Genomic DNA, 18158 nt, shown 5'->3' on the forward strand with positions numbered 1-18158 from the left:
ATTTTCTCATCTAGTTCTGCCAACAGTTCATACTCCCAGTTTGCTGTCATTTGAGACGTTTTTTCCTGGGAACCAGTTGAAGTTTTGAGGATCTTATTTTTCCTTTTCCAATTATTAATAACGCTTGTAATGCTCCGTCTCACTTTCCCGGACCTCATTCAGTTTGTCTGTGGTTTGAGATGTAAATTAAGAGATGTAATTTGCGCTGCTAAGTGAACAGCTGTTTTAGTATTTTGTGTTGGTAAAGGGAGGCTTTTAATATCACAACAAAGCCTCAACAAATTTGGACCGACCCCAGTGCAATGTGCGATGTACAAGCTTCAGTCTCCAGCTCTCAACTCTCAGGGGGTCCCGAAATGGATTGCAGAGTCAGTCAGGCTGGGGTCAGATCACACTGGGACACGCTGGGGAAGCGGCTGGGAGGCGAACTGGGCAGCACTCCACGTTCCACTCTCCACGGGCTCGACAGCCTCCGCAGCCTCTTGTTGATGACCTTTTGCCCCCTGCCCCTCTACCTTCAGTTTTCTGCTGTTCTCTGCTGCTGCCACGGCCACTACCTCCACCACGCAATCCTGGGGGGTCTTATGTCTGAAAAACTATCGCCTCCTGCTTGCTGCCACAATGCACTGCTCCGAGCTCAACCTCGTCACTGAACAAAGATCAAAGAAATCTACTTCTGCGGGACGCCGCTTGCTTCCTCGCTCACTCGGCGAGTCGAAAATGTCGAGAATGACAACGTTGAAACAGGCGGAAAGCAGCAGGCTCCTTCCCTGCTTCAGCTTCGACAACACTGGCTGTAGGCTCTGCGGGCTCTCTGGAAGGTCAAGATAATACACAACTAAAGGAGTAAGCAGAGCAGCCAATTGCATGAGGACAAGAATGGAGCAAAATACCAGAAACAGATAGATGGTGGTGAGTCCATCCATGCATTAAAGTCCCCTAAAGATATTTAGAGGCCCACAAGGCCAATACATTAATACCATCAGCAAATTCTATACCAAGTTCAACGCCACCAGGAGGGTGGCAGACAAAAATACCCCAAAGTGTGGTGAAAGCATTAGGTGAAATATTGAGTCCAACTAATCTATGATCAAATTTCATTTAATCAATAGAATCCTTACAGCAAAATGTTGACCCACCACCAGTTTTTCCTTTGCAGTACATATGCAGGAATTTAAAGTCAGAGGGGGCAGGATGTGGGCCATGAAGCATCTGTTAACAATGATGGCTTGGTAAGTGTGGGGAATAATATTTGAACCAATTTGCCCTGAGTTTATTTCAAGCATGGAAAGATTTTGTGCTTGTTGAGAGCAAACTATGTTACGGCACCTGGCAACTACAAATCGCAGCAATCCTTGAACTCTCATGATGGTTGGAGATCGTTGTGGCCATTTTTGATTATCGGGTATACAATCTCTTGCGTTTCAGCCCATCCTTGCTATGCAATTGTGCTAAAATGTTGCTGCAGTCAGGACCCAATACCTTATTGAATTATAATTCACGTTGGGAAAAAATGTACTTTCTTTTTTACAAATATTTTTATTGTGTGTTTTTCTTCCTTTGCATCTTAAATATTGCAAGAAGTACAGTAACAACATCCAGAACGATAACTAGTTCTGCATGAGGTACATTTTAGAAGGATCATGCAGTAATCATACCAGTAAAAACTATTAAGTGAGAACATTTATCTCAGCGTTGTTATATCCCTAACATATGGTCTTATCTAGGCATTAGTGGGACGGGACTTTCAACATGTGTTTAGCTTGTCCAGCAGTACATATCTTAATCCACTGCATCAGTGTGGTTGGCTACAGGAGGTGTATTGCCTGGAACATTATCTGGTAGGTCTAGCCCGCAGACGCGTCTCCATGGGCCCCATATTTTGTGAAATGTATGTGTGCATCCCCTGGTGGTATAGGTCACATGTTCGGTGGCCATATAGAGGTCCAAACCCTTCCTCCATCCTTTCATCATGGGTGTCTCCGCCACCTCCCCCTACCTCGCCACATCTCTCTTGGCAACAACCAGGTCTAGTGTCCAAATGTCAGCTGAGCCCTGTTTATGTCAACTGAAAATTTACTTTCTTGAGCGCTTGATGAAGAGAAGTTTGAATACAAAGAAATATTCTGTCAGTCCGGTATTGTTGAGAAACAAACTTTGAACTATTAATTGAACATTTGGCCTAAGTAGGTTAAGACTTTTAGGATTGCTTACATTTTTTTATTTATTTGGATTTGTCCATGAATGAAAAGGAAAAATTCTAACATTGTGCATATGATTGCTTATTTTATGTATATATAAATGTGCATGCAGGGCACAAGTTGTATTTAGTAAGTGCTACAGTTGTTTAGAAGGGGTCTCATTGAACTTTAATGGCTGCTAGGGGGGCTCTAAGTGGCGCCGACCAAGATGGCCGCACGCCTGTGAGGCTCTGGCTGCTTGGTGCATGACCCGGCATTTATCCTTACACCTACCTTATGAATCCTGCCTTTGAAGCTGACTGCCTGTTGATCTAAGTATCCTGCAGAGGTGTGGCAAAGATTGCAGCTTTCCGACTCTGCTAAGCGGCTTCTGACCGGTCTTCATGCTGCAGGGGGCACACGTGCTGACGCTCCTGGTAGCCTGAATGGCTGCCTCTGCCAGGCGACCGCAGGGATTCCACATGGCAGAAGGCCCTTTTGGCCGGCCCTTTCGCCCCCTGTGCTACCGGTCTGCCTGCTGTCTGGACTAAGGCCCTCTACCTGGAGCGCAGTTGTGGGACGATTACCGGAGAATGCGGTGAGGTGCCTGCTCTGGCAGAAATTGATTACATTGTGTGCGCGCCATTATTCCACATCTACCATCACCCTTTGCTGGCTACGCTCCATCGCCCATGCTGCTTGATCTGCCATACGTGTGCATTGGACATCCCCCGTTGATCGGCAGTTCCTTGCTACTCGAAGCTTTGAGGTTTTAGAACATACTACGCACAGCGGACGCCCTTGCATACAACGGGAGGCGCTGCGGGGGGGTCAATCCCGCTGCTCATCGACCTGGATTTTCTCGCAGCCAGAGCGCTGAGGTGGTGGTGCGGCTGAGGACCCCGATGGGCCCCTGAGGGTTCATCTCCCTGCGCCCCTCGCTGACTACCGTCCATGGGCGGCAGCCTCTGACCCCACCTGCTGTGCTTCTCGAACTGCCGCTCCATTTTTGTGGAGTCATCTGTGGACTGCTTGGTGTGCTACCTGTGCATGCTTTGGTGGGCCTTATTTTATTTTTATTTATCGAGTTTTCAATTGCGCTGGCTGGACCCGGAGGTATCAGAGCCCTTTACACGAGGAAGAAACATTGTTTCAGAACATGGTTACAAAGTTACATCAGTTACTGGAGCGCAGTAACAGGAATTACATGAGTACAAAAGAATAGCATGAACATGAGGAAAAAAAATAGGCAAGGGAGGGAAGATTAGGGGAGACAAGGAAGGAATAGGGGAGGTAGACGGAGAATAATGGAGGGAAGAGGAGGGGAAGGGTGTATGAGGCACAACAGGTAGAAGAGGAAAAACAGTGTCCGACATCCGGCTGGGTAGGTGACAGCCGAGGGGTGAACCAGAGCCATACTCCTCTATAGCTGTGTGGGACAGCTCTACCGGTCATCGGTCAAAGGTTGCTCGGGCACCGCAGTACATACAGAAAGGTTATAGTTTCCGCCTAGGGGGGCATAGTCCAAAAGTTCCAAAGAGCGCACTGGTCACGGTGTACAGTGCTGTGCTTCCAGCGGTAATGGGATAAAAACCCAGGCCTCCGCGGTGTGAGACTCCCTTGTTGCTGTGGACTCTTTCAGAGGGGTCTCTGAGACTCCAGGGCATAAATGCCGGATCCCTCCCCAACAAGGGGAGAAGGAGTGCTTTAGAAAGTGGCCCACTCGTGGTGGCCATTATTAGAAAATTGGTGTGTTAGATGTCCCCACTTGGCCAGGTCTTGCCCCAAGTCTTCCTTTGTGAGCGCCATTTCTCCTTCTGTGTCCTGTCGTGCACTTGTGTCTTTTTTCTCAGTTGGAACAAAGTAACTGGACACTATATTGCTAGTCTTTTTTGGGGGCATAAAGGTGGTCTCCCTCTCCTCTGTGGTTTATTTCTCTGTTAGTGTTACCGACCTCACTGTGCGCGTCTTTCTTGCGTGTTAGCCGATGGCTCCCTCCCTTAGGACATGTGTGCATCCTGTGTTGTTGCGGTGTTGGGCGCATGCTTTCTTCTTGCTATTATTTACTTTGCGATGGTCTTCTTGTGCATGGCCCCTGTTTTTGCTACACCACATAAGCCATCAGGCAACAGCCTTTCCCCCAGCGCAAATCTCTGCAGCGTGCTGCTCTGAGTTGACGCCCTTCTTGGTCACACCTCCGCTTCCCTCAGCTCCCTGCTGCTGCTCTGCTCACCTTAATTCCGCCGGTTTGCGGCTCCGGTGATCTGCATTCAGTGAGTGTCTCATTGCGGCTGGGGGAACACGTCTTACCTATTTTCATGACAGATTATTTCCTATAGTCATATTATCTTAGTATCTTTGCTGTAGCACTCCTATTGATCCAATCACCATTGATCAGATTATCTTATTGCTGGTAAGTATTGTTATTCATAATTATTAAAAAATGTAATACTAAAATTATTCTGCGAATGCCGAATTTTATTTATTTTAAAATAAGTGATTAATTCTTTATATCCTTATTTACAGTGGACATGTTACTCTTCACTGATTATTTAATTAACTTATTTATCAAATTGTTTATATTGGCCATAAATCAGTTTTTCATAGAGAAGTGGGGCCTAATAACCTTCCTCTAATTCATGAAGCTCTTGAATGTCCTTTTTCTGTTTCAGTGGAATAAGTCTTCTTTCTGTGATTGTTGTGAGGGGAGAGCTGATTGCGACCTAATTTGATGGATGTTGGGAGATATTGTGAAGTTGCTAGTCCTTTTTTGGTTCCTAGGGATTTTGTTTTAATCCTTTCTCCTTAGTCCTCTTTCTATGATTGTTATGGGAGAGGATAGCTTAGAACTCGGATATTTTGCTGAATCCGAGTAGGTCCACTAAATGGCCTTATCTCCGTCCGTCTGGACAGGGCTGCTGGCGCCCTTTACTGGCACATTCAGATCCCTGACATCGCCGTGCGCTGAAGCTTAGGCCACACGCAACTGATGGGATGTTGTCCTGCATGTGGTGGTGCTGGGATAATTTGCCTGCCTGAACCCACTCACGTCCTGTTTCTGCACTGGATTCCTGATCCCTACGTAGTTGCACATTGTGCTTGCCCCACCTGGACTACCCCTTTGTGGCGCCGTAACGGTGCTAGACCCCAGCGCACTGCCTTGAGCTATCTCCTACACCCTCCTGACCCGGCAGTGTTATCTCGCAGTTGGACATTCTCCAGCCACACTTGTGATGTACCCTTACCTGGCACACATTTGAGGGTACACCACAGCGGCCTGCCATTTGACCTACGGGGCTTACTGACCTCCTATCCCGCTGCTTGCCACTCCGCAGGTGGATCACTGTACTTACCCCTGGCCACACCGGCGGGTACTGTTGCTGAACGCCCGGACTTCCACTGGAGTGTGGCATCTCCTCCTCACGGTGGTGACATTAGTGCACTAGACGGCCTGGCATCATTCAACACGTCATCCAAACAGCTCCTTGGGGTGCGCTTCCCGCTGTTGTTCCTCCTTTTGTACACATATTGTGGTACCTTTGCACAGAATGGGGAAGTCAGATGGTCGTCAGTGCAGGCTCACCTTTGACAACAAAAGGCTGCTACACGGTCTAACTCGTCGTAATCAATAAAGGGTTCTGACCCATAATCAGCAAGGCTAGGCCAACTCAATAATCAAAAAACAAGAAAGTGCCAGTACTGATACAAATTACACAATCAAATTTAACAATCACTCGTGCCACTCAGTGATTGGAATCATCCTTTTTGGAAAATATATATTTTTTTTATTTCGTATTCGAAAATATTTTTTAAGAATCTTTTTTGTCATTAATGATGCGAAAAAACAATTTTCAATGGACCTGACAATAATAATACAATTCAAAAAATGATGACCAACTACATCGCCAGAGGAAGGCGTGTTGCAGCGGCAAGCCCGAGGAATTGAAGACCTCGCCTTGCTGAATTAATGGTGGCTGGATAACGTATACGACTAGAGGCAACCATTGAGTGAAGTGCCAGAAAATGACCCAGGTCGCGGTCGCCGCTTAGAGGATTGTTTATGGGCCTACAAGCCATTTTCGGTGGCGCCTTCAGTGACCCCTCAGGCAGGAGTTGCATGCTCTGGGGTACGCTGGGTACACAATCAGTTATGCTCGTTTGTTGCTATGGGCCAAACACGGACGACCCTGATTACTTCACCACCCTTTGGGGACAAATATTTAAGGCGGGATCCACTCACATCATATGGGGGGGAGATTTTAACACTACCTTATGCCCTTCCACTGATAGGTCCCACCCTCTCCCACATCATTACACCAGAACTCAAGATTCCCTTTACCGGCTGTTTTTAGATCATGGGCTTATAGATGTATGGCATCATGTGCATCCGGCCGAGAGAGCGGGCACATATTATACTTCAGTACACTCGTCTTGGTCTCGGTTGGACTACTGGGTCTGCTCCCGGGGGGTTGGCCTTTTGATTCTTTTGGCAGAGCATATGGCCAGGACCTACTCAGACCACACACCAGAATGTATGATGATTGCTCCTCCCAATCTGATTGCCTCCCGCGTTGCTGGAGACTTGTGCCGGAGGCACTTCTGGATACTGTCTTTAGGACGGAGCTAGGGGGGTAGATTGCGGATTTTTTTACAAGAAATAAAGGCTCAGTCGCACATGTGAGCATGATCTGGGAGGCTTTTAAAGTTACTATGCGTGGCACGTGCATGTCAAAAAGCTTCGGAGTGAGGAGCCTAGCGCGCAACCAAGATGGCCGCGTAGGTGCGAGGCTCCCGAGGACCTCCGCGACCTCCTGAATGAATCCTGGAAATATCCTGTCCTTGTTAAGGGGACTGTGTCGGGGAACCCGAGCTGAGGCACTACCCGTTTTTTGGGCTCGAATCGGACCCCGAACACCGGTGGGAACATCGACTGAAGGTTGCGGCCTTCTCCTCGCCGGCCCCCCGGATTGGAGTAGTGGCGCGATCCGGGGACAAGGTGAATAACAGCGGCGAGCGGGGCTGGGCGACTCGCGCACCCCGCACTTTCACTTTCGCTTTTGCGCCCTCCTTGCTCTCTGGCGAGGTCGGGCTGCGGAGCGGGGTGCGGTGGTGTGGCCTTGTCCAGGTGCCCAGCTGGCCCGCCGGCGGTGGGTCGACCCGCGGCTCTGTGGTCGCCTCCTTGACACCCGTGATCTGGTGTGACGGCCCGTTTGGAGATCTTGGCACGACGGTGGAAGGGCCAGCATGGCCACCAAACAAGATGGCGACCGGGCGAAGGTGAAGACGACCCGCCGTGGCACGGCGCACCAGGCCAATAGTATGGACCGCTACACGCTCCAAAAGGGTTCTCCGGAGACAACGCGGTCATCCCCGGTGGGACCGACGGAGACACCTGCCCATCCAGTGGATCTAACCCTCCGGGACGTCATGGGCGCCATCGCTGAACTGAAGGCCTCAGTGGACCAGCGTTTTGATACCTTGTCGCAAAAAATTGACTCGGTCCTGGTGGATGTGGGCCTTGTGAGGGCGGACTTGTCAAAGACGAACGACCGAGTCGATTCCCTGACCCACACCACAACGAGCCTCACGACTGACGTGGTGGCCCTCCAGAAGGAGGTGCGCCGGCTTGGCCAGGCGAGCGCCCTGATGGACCGGCGACTGGAGGATTCCGAGGGTCGCGCCCGGAGGAATAATATCCGCATTATTGGTGTGCCGGAGGGACGTGAGGCGGAGGCGGCGGATCTCTTCGTGGAAGACTTGATCCTGACCCATCTCCAGCCCTGGGGGCTGAGTAAGTTTTTTGCGGTGGAACGTGCCCACCGGGTCCCCGGGGGCCGCCCTAAGACCGGTGCCCCGCCGCGGCCCCTTATTGCCCGAATCTTTAATTTTCGGGACCGAGATGCCATCCTCCAGACCTCCAGGCAACAGGGACCGGTCAGGTTGGACAACATGGACGTAAACTTCTACCCAGACTTTACCCCGGCGGTCCAGAAGCAGCGGCAGAGCTTTATTGGCATCAAACGTCGTTTAAGGGACCTAAATCTTAAGTACTCAATGCTCTTCCCGGCTAAGCTGCGGGTGGAGGTGGATGGTCGCACGCACTTCTTCGACCGGCCCGAGGCGGCTGGGGACTGGTTGGACACCTTGCCTGGGGATCGGGGCCGGGGGGGTGGGGGGAGCGCAGCTGGCGAGGAGGGCCCGCTGGATCAGAATTGAGGGGTGACTGTATTGCCTTACTCGGGACATTGTTCCTTCACCACATACTGCTTCTGTAGGTTCCCCTCCCATGGAGGTCATGTGGGGTCTGCTGGGGGCTTCCCTCCTCCTCTGGGGGACTAGTTAGTATTTAGCTATGGGGCGACAGGCACACTGCACTTTGGGGGGGCTGTCTGGGCTCATGCAGGGGTGCAGGGAGGGGGGAGTTTTGTTGGGACCGGGGGGTGGGGGGGGTGTGTTGTTTGTTCGTACCGCAAGGCAATCCTGCAACTGTTTTGTTGTCTTTAGACTGCTCGGTGGGGGACGACCGATTGTTTCGACGTATGATGGGGGGTAGGGACTTGACTGTGTTGTCATGGAATGTTAACGGCCTGGGGGATAGGATTAAGCGTGGTGTGGTCCTGCAGTATTTAAAACGTATTTCCCCAGATGTTGTCTTTCTGCAAGAGACGCACCTTATAGGTAACACCTTTCATGCAATGAATCGGAGGGGATATCGTCTGGCGGCCCACTCTGGCTTCACCTCAGGCTCGCGGGGGGTGGGTATTATGGTTAGGAACTCGCTCCCGTTGGAGATTGATGAGGTGCACCACGATGAGAGGGGACGTTACATTGCTCTGGCGGGACGTATGGAGGGTAGAGTGTTCAGTTTTGTGTCGGTGTACGTCCCGCCTGGGCTACAGGCCACTACATTTGCGGACCTGGGGCGCCTCCTTCTGGAACTTCCGAGTGGCCTATTGGTGGTTGGAGGGGACTTTAATGCGGTTGTTTCTGGATCTATGGATCGCCATCCCCCTAGGGACCTCCCCCGGGCACAGGCGTGGCTGCCTGGCCTTTTAGACACACTGGGCCTGGTGGATTGTTGGCGCCTAAAGCATCCCGTATTGCAACAATACACCTTCCACTCGGGGGCCCATGGTAGTCTTTCGCGGCTTGATTACATCCTTGTCCCAGCGGCCCATGCGGGGAGGGTGGGAGAGGTGCGCCATCTGGCATGGGGTATTTCAGACCACTCCCCATTGTTGTTGCATTTCGATGTCTTCCCGAGGGGGGATGGCAGGGTGGCCCCGATTAACGCCTGGTATCTGCGCGACCCCACCATTCGTGCCGACTTGATCACATCCTTGCAGCGCTATTTTGAGGAGAATGTGGGGTCGGTCCCATCTGCCATCTCCCTATGGGAGGCTTTCAAAGTGGTTCTTAGAGGGGAGGCCCTCTCCTTTATTGCCAGTGCCCGGCGGCGTGAGCGGGAGGAGGTGACCCGGGTGGAGGCCGAGATTGCGGAATTGGAGGGTGACCTGGGGAACGGGGTAACAGACGCCAAGTTACATGTTCTGCAGTTAAAGCAGGCGGCCTACCGGGCCCTCGTCACGGAGGCGGCCAGGGGCCTTGGTAGAGAGCAGCAGGGGCGCTTGTATGATGTGGGTGATAAGGCCGGTAAATTGATTGCGTGGTTGGATAAGAGAGAGAGAGCGAGCCGAGTGGTGCCTTTGATTGAGAGTGTGGATGGTGCGTGTGCCACGGAGCCGGAAGCCATTGTCTCCTGTTTCGCGGATTATTTCCGCGGAGTCTACTCCCCTGCTTCTCCCTGTTCGGAGGCGGACTCCCGTGCCCTGCTTCGGGATATTGCACTCCCCTCCCTTACGGCGGAAGACAGAGATTCGCTGGACGTCCCTCCCACCTCGGACGAAATTGCCTCGGCTATTCGCTCGATTTCATCCGGCAAGGCCATGGGCCCCAATGGCATTCCCATTGAGCTATATAAGTTACGCCCGGATGTGCTGGCACCCCACCTGCGTGCGATGTTCCTCGCGGCCCACTCGCAGGGCTCCCTCCCGCCGGACCAGCGTCTGGCCACAATTGTGGTAATCCACAAGGAGGGGAAGCCCCGTGAACGGGTCACATCCTATCGGCCGATTTCGCTTTTGAACGCGGAGCCCAAAATCCTCGCCAAGGTGTTGGCTAACCGGTTGGTTGGCGTGGTGGGCGATTTGGTCCATCAAGACCAATCGGGCTTTATCCCACGCCGCAACACGGCTCTTAATCTACGGCGCTTGCACGGCGTGCTTGCGCGTGTCCCATTTGTGCGGGAGCCAGCCATCTTGGCGTCCTTGGACGCCACCATGGCGTTTGATACGCTCGAATGGCCATATCTCTGGGCGATGCTCGCGAAGTTTGGGTTCGGCCCGGGTTTCATCAGCTGGGTCAAATTACTATATTCGGGCCCGATGGCGCAGGTGGTGGTGAACGGGCGTGTGTCGACTCCGTTCGCGCTGGGGCGGGGCACGCGACAGGGTTGTCCCCTGTCGCCTCTTCTGTTCGCCCTGGCCCTGGAGCCCCTGGCGGAGTGGCTGCGGTGGCACCCTTCCATCCGTGGTCTCCGCTGGACCCCCGAGCACGAGGACCGCGTGTCCCTCTACGCGGACGATATCCTTTTGTATCTCGCCTCCCCGCGCAAGTCCCTGATCGTCCTAGTTGATGTTTTGCGCTCCTTCGGTCGCAACTCAGGCCTAGTCATTAACTGGGCGAAATCCTGCGTCTACGTGCTTTCCGGGGAGGCTCCGGTCCTGCCGCGGGACTGCCCGATCCAGATTGCCTCCCAGGGTTTCCGGTACTTGGGTATATATATCACTCTTGACCCGGAGGCCCGCTATGAGCGGAATCTGCTGCCCCCTCTCCAGCGTTTGAAGGAGGATGTGGTGCGCTGGCGGCGTCTCCCGCTCTCGCCGCTCGGTCGAGCGGCCTTGTTTAAAATGATGTCCTTGCCGCGCTTCCTCTACGCCCTCCAGAACACTATGGATATGGTCCCGGCACGCTACTTTCGTGAGGTGGAGGGCCTTCAGCGGCGCCTGTTCTGGGACGGGAGGCCGCGTATTGCTCTGGCTAAACTGACGCTCCCGTGGTACGATGGAGGGGTCGCCCTCCCGGACATTAAACGGTATTACTGGGCCTCCCAGCTAGCTGCAATTAATCATGGCCTTTACGGGCCCGCCCTGAACCCGGCATTCGAGATGGACAAGATGCTCCTGCCCGGTGGCGATTACAATCGAGCGCTGTACTCTGGCGCGCCTGACTCCCGTCTGACGGGACCGACGCGTGTAATGGTGCGGGTTTGGCACGCGGCTAATGCAGCTATGGGGTGGAAGGACCGTTTGACCCGGGCGTCTCCACTGTATGCCTCTGAGAGACTGGGCTCCCTGTGGACATCGAAGGGCTTCGAGAAGTGGGACACGATCGGAATCAGCACAGTGGGGGATCTCTGGACGAGGGGGGGATTCAAAACTTTTGAGACGCTGCAGGCGGAGTTCCAGCTGCAGGGCAGTGAGTACTTTCGGTACCTGCAGGTCCGCCATGCGCTGGGCTCCGTCTTCCCGGATGTTGCATCCATTCCGGAGTCTTCCCCCCTGGAGGACAGAGTGCTGGATGGCCATGTCCCGGACAGCACGATCTCCCTCATATACAAGAAGCTGATTAATGATAGATCGTGCCTGTTAACTAGTCTACGCGAGGCTTGGGTGGCCGACGGGCTGGAGCTGGACGACGAGGATTGGATGTCCGCGGTGGCCTCTCCGAAAGAGGTGGCCATCCCGGCTCGCCTTCGTTTCGTCCAGCTCAAGATTCTTCACCGGGTCTACGTGACGGGGCCGAGGCTTCTACGTATGGGTTTTGCCGTGGACGGACTGTGTAAGCGTGGCTGTGGTGCGTTGGCGACTTTTATGCATATACTGTGGGAGTGCCCGAAGGTGGAGCGATTCTGGCGTGGTGTGCATGAGGTCCTGCGTGTGGTCACGCGTGTAGCGCTGCTGCCCGAAGCGAGGAGGTGCTTGTTGAATGTATGGGAACCGAATGACTACTCGGTTCCGCAGACGCGGTGGGTGACTCTGGGATACATGATAGCGAAACGTGATATTGCTCAATTGTGGGGATCCCAGAGGCCCCCTGCGGTGTCGGCCTGGAAAGAGCACATGGATTGGTGTATGTTCCGTGAAAGGGTGGTGTATGTGGCGAGGGGTAAGCCTGGGGCGTGGGTGAAAATCTGGGGCCCCTGGAACGCCTACCGTGGGGGCATTTGTGAGCCACCACAGCTGCGCGCTGCCTCGCCTGCTCCGTCTCCCTAGCTGGACCCTCTTGCTCGGCCGCGGGCACGCGGCCCCCCAGTCCTTGATCTCCTCCCATCCCCCTCTTCAGATCTTTCCTGCCAGTCTTGATCCCCCACTATGGAGCAAGTGTTGTCATCTTGAATCTCGGGTTGCCTTGCGGTTGTGGGTTTTTGTTGATGTTGTTAGTCCTTAAAATGAAACCGTACTCTGTGGCAGGACGCCGTGAGGCCTGCACCGTTGATTACTCCTGTGTTTCTACTGTACACCGCTGAGGGACCTTTACTGTCTGTATGTACTATATTTGTGATGCTTTAGCGGCCGGCCGTGCGGTTGTAGGCCCATACCTGTAACCTTTTTATGGATGCAATAAACGGTTTCAAAAAAAAAAAAAAAAAAAAAAAAAAAAAAGCTTCGGAGTCCTTGGAAATATCCGACGGAACCTGCGACATCTTGAAAGTGAATTAAAGTAACTCGAAAAAGATATGTGGAACGAGACGTCAGAAGCCCAGAGGGCTTCACTCCTGGAAAAGCTTGCTGACTATACCACTACGGCGGAGCGTGAGACCAAATTCTGGGGCAAATACTGCATTGCCCATCGCTATGGGGACGCGGAAAGACACGGCAGGGCACTGGCGACTGAAATTTGACAGCCCCGCTTTTCTAATTATATATTAGATGTGGTTGATAGAGCTGGGGTGTGTCACAGAGATGGTCTTGGGATCTTGCACACGTTCACTGAATTTTACACAGACATCTACAGTACTCGTCGTACTGCTCCCCCGATCTCTCTCACTATCTTGAGGATGTTATGCTGAGTTGGCTGAGGGATCACCAGAGGGAATTTTTAGCTGCACCATTTGAGGATGATGAGATTCGGGAAGCTATTATGCAGATGAAATTAGGGAGGGCACCGGGCTCTGATGAGTTCCCCATAGATTTTTACAAAACGTATATTGACCAATTGCTTCCAGTGCTGAAAGAAGTCTACATAGAGGCCCAGAAAGCTCAGATCCTTCCTGCATCGATGAGAGAGGCACTCATTACCTCACTCCTGAAACCCAGCAAACCTGCGGACTGTTGCGACTCCTATCGACCCCTCTCCCTCATCAATACTGATGCAATAATTCTGCCTAAATTATTGGCTAATTGCCTCAGTCTCCTGATGGAGAAGCTGGTTTTACCTGACCAAGCCGGGGTCATCCCTGGTAGGGCGACTTCTCATAATATCCGGATGCTTTTTTCTATATTACAAAATGTCGACCCACAATTGGCACTAGTGGCGGTCTTTCTAGATGCCATGAAGGCCTTTGACTCTGTAGAATGGGACTACCTATTTACTATTCTTCAATGCATGGGGCTTCCCGTCGGCTTCTTAGCTTGGATTCGCCTCCTCTATACTTCCCTGAAGGCAAAAGTTCTGATCAACGGTCATGTATCCTCCTCAATGCCCCTCTCCCAGGGCCCCCGGAAGGGATGCCTGCTATCTCCTCTCCTGTTCGCCCTTGCCATAGAACACCTTGCGGCCAAGCTCAGGCAACATCACTAGGAAAAGGCCCTTTGTTGCTTTCTTCCCCCAATTCTCATTTATCTGTATGCAGATGATGTTACCCTATATGTCAAGGAGCCGCAGCAGAAACTTTAGCCGCTCCATCGAGAGTTCGTCTGGTTTGGTGGTCTTTCTGGTATCCATATAAATTGGACCAAATCTCAAATCTTTCCACTTACCACTTCGGTTACACCATTTGACACAGACTTCCCCATTGAATGGTGCTCTACTGAAGTAAAGTATCTAGGAATTCACGTCACTGCAGACCACGAGGAGTTGATGAGGCTTAACTACGGGCGAACATTAGACCATGTTACTGGCTGCATAACTAGGTGGAACGCACTCCCCCTCACTATGGCAGGCCTTATTTCCCTTATTAAAATGGTGGTCCTCCCAAAAATTTTATATCTGTTTTTAAACATCCCGTATGATCCGGGACGATATTTTTTCTCCTCTCTACGAGCAGAGCTGATTAGACTGGTGTGGGGGGGCAAGCAACCGCGCATACAGTGGGACATACTTGAGCAACCATACTCCCAGAGAGGCTTTGATGTTACCAACTTTGAATTATATTACCTTTGTGCCCAAGCACATTATGCCCACTACTGGTTCCACCCTCCCAGGTACACACCTCATGTTGTGACTGAGCACTGGCTTGCGGACCCTATCCCACTAGATGGGGTTATATTGGCAACAGTCACCCCTCGTGCACCCTGCCCATCCTCGGTAGATTGCACGGTCAAAACATGGAACCGCATTGCGCGCCGCTTGCATGCTCCCTTACTCTATTCCCTGTTACTCCCGCTTATATATCATCCGAAGATGCCACTACTGCAAGAAGGCGTCTTTAAAAGAGTTAAAATTGCACGCCATCTCCAATGTTGGGGCGATCTGTACTTAAATGGCAAATTTCGTACTCTCCAACAGTTGTATTCAGACCCCACCTTCCGCCATGGAGACTTTCCTTTATGTCTGACTACACCAAGGACTTAAAGCTTGTACCCCCGCATACCCTCTAGAACCCCCGATGGTTGCCCCCTTGCACCACACACAACGTGCGAGCACCGCCTCTCACCTAGTATCTACACTATATCATAGCCTATATACTGACACCGATTCCCTCCATGTGCTGCTCGGGATAAATGGTCGGCTAAACTCGAGCAAGACATCACAGATCAACAATGGGTGTTCTGCTGTAAGCAGACTGAACAGGTCTCCTTCCGTAGTCGGCTGCGCATCACCCTCTACAAATTCTTACATCGCAGCTATTACACCCCGGTTAAATTACACAAATTTGGGTTGAGAGACACAAATCGGTGTGACAGATGTAGGGCGGAAGCTGCTGATTTGCTCCACCTTGCCTGGAGCTGTTGCTCGGTCCACACGTATTGGCAACAAGTGTTCACAGCATTGGATCTCATGACTTCCTCGTCCCTCCCGAGGTCGTCTCTCCTGGCTTTACTCGGATACACAGAGCAGATACCAGTAGCACACCGTAAATTTGTCTCATTTTGCTTACTACTGGCTAGACGGCGGGTAGCCTGCAGGTGGGGTCGGGGAAGAGCACCCAAATTCAAGGAATGGATTGGGGACATGACACTTTGGCAGGATCAAACATGCACATATGCTGACCTTCTTGCGGCCTCATCATGTCCCCGGGATATTTGGTGCCCGCACCAATCGTATCTCCTGGAGCATCCTGCAGACATCGGACACGATTCATGATCCCCACCCTAATTATTATATCTTACAGCCTGAGTACTGCCTTCTATTGTATGATGTCTATGCACCTGTGCATATTGCTTCCTTTTTAATCATGCATTGTGATGTGCTGTTTCTCTCACACGAGAATTGTGTAAGACGCCCCTGCTACAAACTGCCTATTGTATTATAATGCTACTCCTGCTATTTGTCAAATGTGCATTCATGGATTATTTGTCGCTATGCTGCATGTCTCTCTCCACAAATTGTCACTGCATTGCTGATTGTTCATTATGTCTGCTGTGCTCAGTTATGTGAAAAATCAATAAAATAATGTTGGGAAAAAAAACCTTTAATGGCTGCTAATTACTGTTCTTTTGCAAAAGATACAAGTTAGAATCTAAATCAATCAGTAATACAAGGTGCATATTTTAAAACCTGAAGTAGTTATCTTTCCAACTGAGAAGGAGAGCTGGTAGATAAGTACTTCATACAACAAGACCAGAGAGAATTAGTTACACAGAAATATCATTATGGCATATGCTATTCATGCTATCCATGTTAAGGTATGATGCAGAATATTCCTGGCTGATTAACAGGATACCTTTTTTTGTCCATTCCAAACTGCGTATGTCAGTGCCCCATATAGTGACAAGTCAGTGCAGTGTTATCCAGTGACTCTGAATTCTCCCTTCTCCCATATTGCGTGTTGATTGAGATGAGAGGAGGAAGCCTGCATTGCTCCCATTGGATACAGTAAAATATACAAAAAAGTGATGAATGGAATGCTTGAATTAATCTCAGCCACTTGTAATTACTCAGGGCACACCTCTGTTCATCATCATTTTGCACACCATGCCACCTCAGTTTTAACTCAGCCATATGCAAATCATTCCTGACTCTGCTCCAGTGGGAATAGTGTGCCAGACTAGGTCCTCCCTGAACTGGAACACAAACATCCCGGGGCCATTTTCGCCATAGTAGGGGCTCATCAGCCAGGTGTAGCTCAGTTAATGTGACAAAGTGAACATGGGCTCATGTCTGGGCATACCTATCGCACTTAGGGAAACAGACTAAAGAATACAAAAAACTGATGGATGGAATGCTTGAATTCATCTCAGCTACAGGTAATTATTCAGGACAGCATCCCAGTCCATCGTTATTTTGCACACCATGCCACCTCAGTCTGGGCTCCGCCATAAGCAAATCAGTAGTGACCCTGCTCCAATGGGAACTGTTAAGCCTGAGCAATTGCCAATGGCTGAGATTAATTAAAGCATTCCATCCATTTCCTGGTTATTGTTGCAGTGGATGCCCGAAGTTTGACAGGGATGCCCAGAGAGGAGTACTGTGGTCATGTGCCACTGAAACCATGCTATACCTGCCTGCCTGATGAGCCGTAATCAGGGCAAAATGATTCTTGGGGTCCCTTAGTTCCGGTTCAGGAAGGACCTGGCAGTTCAGGCTGGAATGTTCTTACTGGAGCTGGGTCAAGACTGATTTGCCAGTACCGCCCCCCAAAAAATCACTTGTGCAGCTAATTCAATCCTCCACACAATTGCAGTATTGTTAATACCATTACTCTGCTGTAGTCCCACACTGATAGTTCATGAACATATGCTTCAACTTTTATATAAATGAGCTGAAGTGCAAATGTTTTCCAAAGGTGCAAGGAGTGACCTCTCAAATTCATGGATGAATTTGAATACCAGAGCATTAATGACTATAAATATTCAGTTTGTTTTATCGGATGTACTTACAGAAAATCAGACCAGAGTTTGTAAGTTTTTTATTTAAAGTATAGTAATCAGTGAACACAATAATTATATCAGATTTAAAAAACAAATCTTAACAAACATCTTAGTAAACATCCGATCAACTGCATATAACTCTGATTTCCAAAGGGAGACGGTCTACACCAGATTTTCAACACACACACTTGAGGTACATTTGCAAATAGAAAAAGTTTGCATTGTCAATGGTAATCCTGGGACTCTAATACCATCAGCTTAAAGATCAATTTGAGCAACCCTGACGTAAGGCTTCCAAAAGTCATGGCACTTCAAAGCATTTCTGGGTTGATCATACGATGGCTGTGTAACCATTCACTCACATATCCCTTGTCAACATAGAGGTAAGAAGTTCTATTATGCTTTAGAAGCATATATCCTATTTGCATCATCCAAGTGTCTATAGTGAGATTGGTGAGTTTGATAACTAAATTGTAACATAGGCCTACCAGGGTTATCACCTCACTTGATGTCATCATTAGTACCAGCTGTGTTAGTGCTATTGGCTGAACAGAATGAGGCCATGACTACAACACCCAGGTTGTATTAAGTTGACATATGAAAGACCAGTACTGGAAACAGTGTCTGTGATGACGTTGACTAAGATGACCATCCTATAATACCA

General features: G+C 50.6%; 1 protein-coding gene across 1 annotated transcript in view; it reads left to right on the forward strand.

The window, feature by feature from the left end:
* Positions 1–18158, forward strand: part of LOC146822649 (band 4.1-like protein 4B) — a 1026350-nt gene that overhangs the window by 839080 nt on the left and 169112 nt on the right. The gene's annotated exons all lie outside the window — the stretch shown is intronic.

Source organism: Triturus cristatus, chromosome 5_2 (genome assembly GCF_964204655.1).
Source record: "Triturus cristatus chromosome 5_2, aTriCri1.1, whole genome shotgun sequence".
NCBI classification, from domain to species: Eukaryota; Metazoa; Chordata; class Amphibia; order Caudata; family Salamandridae; genus Triturus; species Triturus cristatus.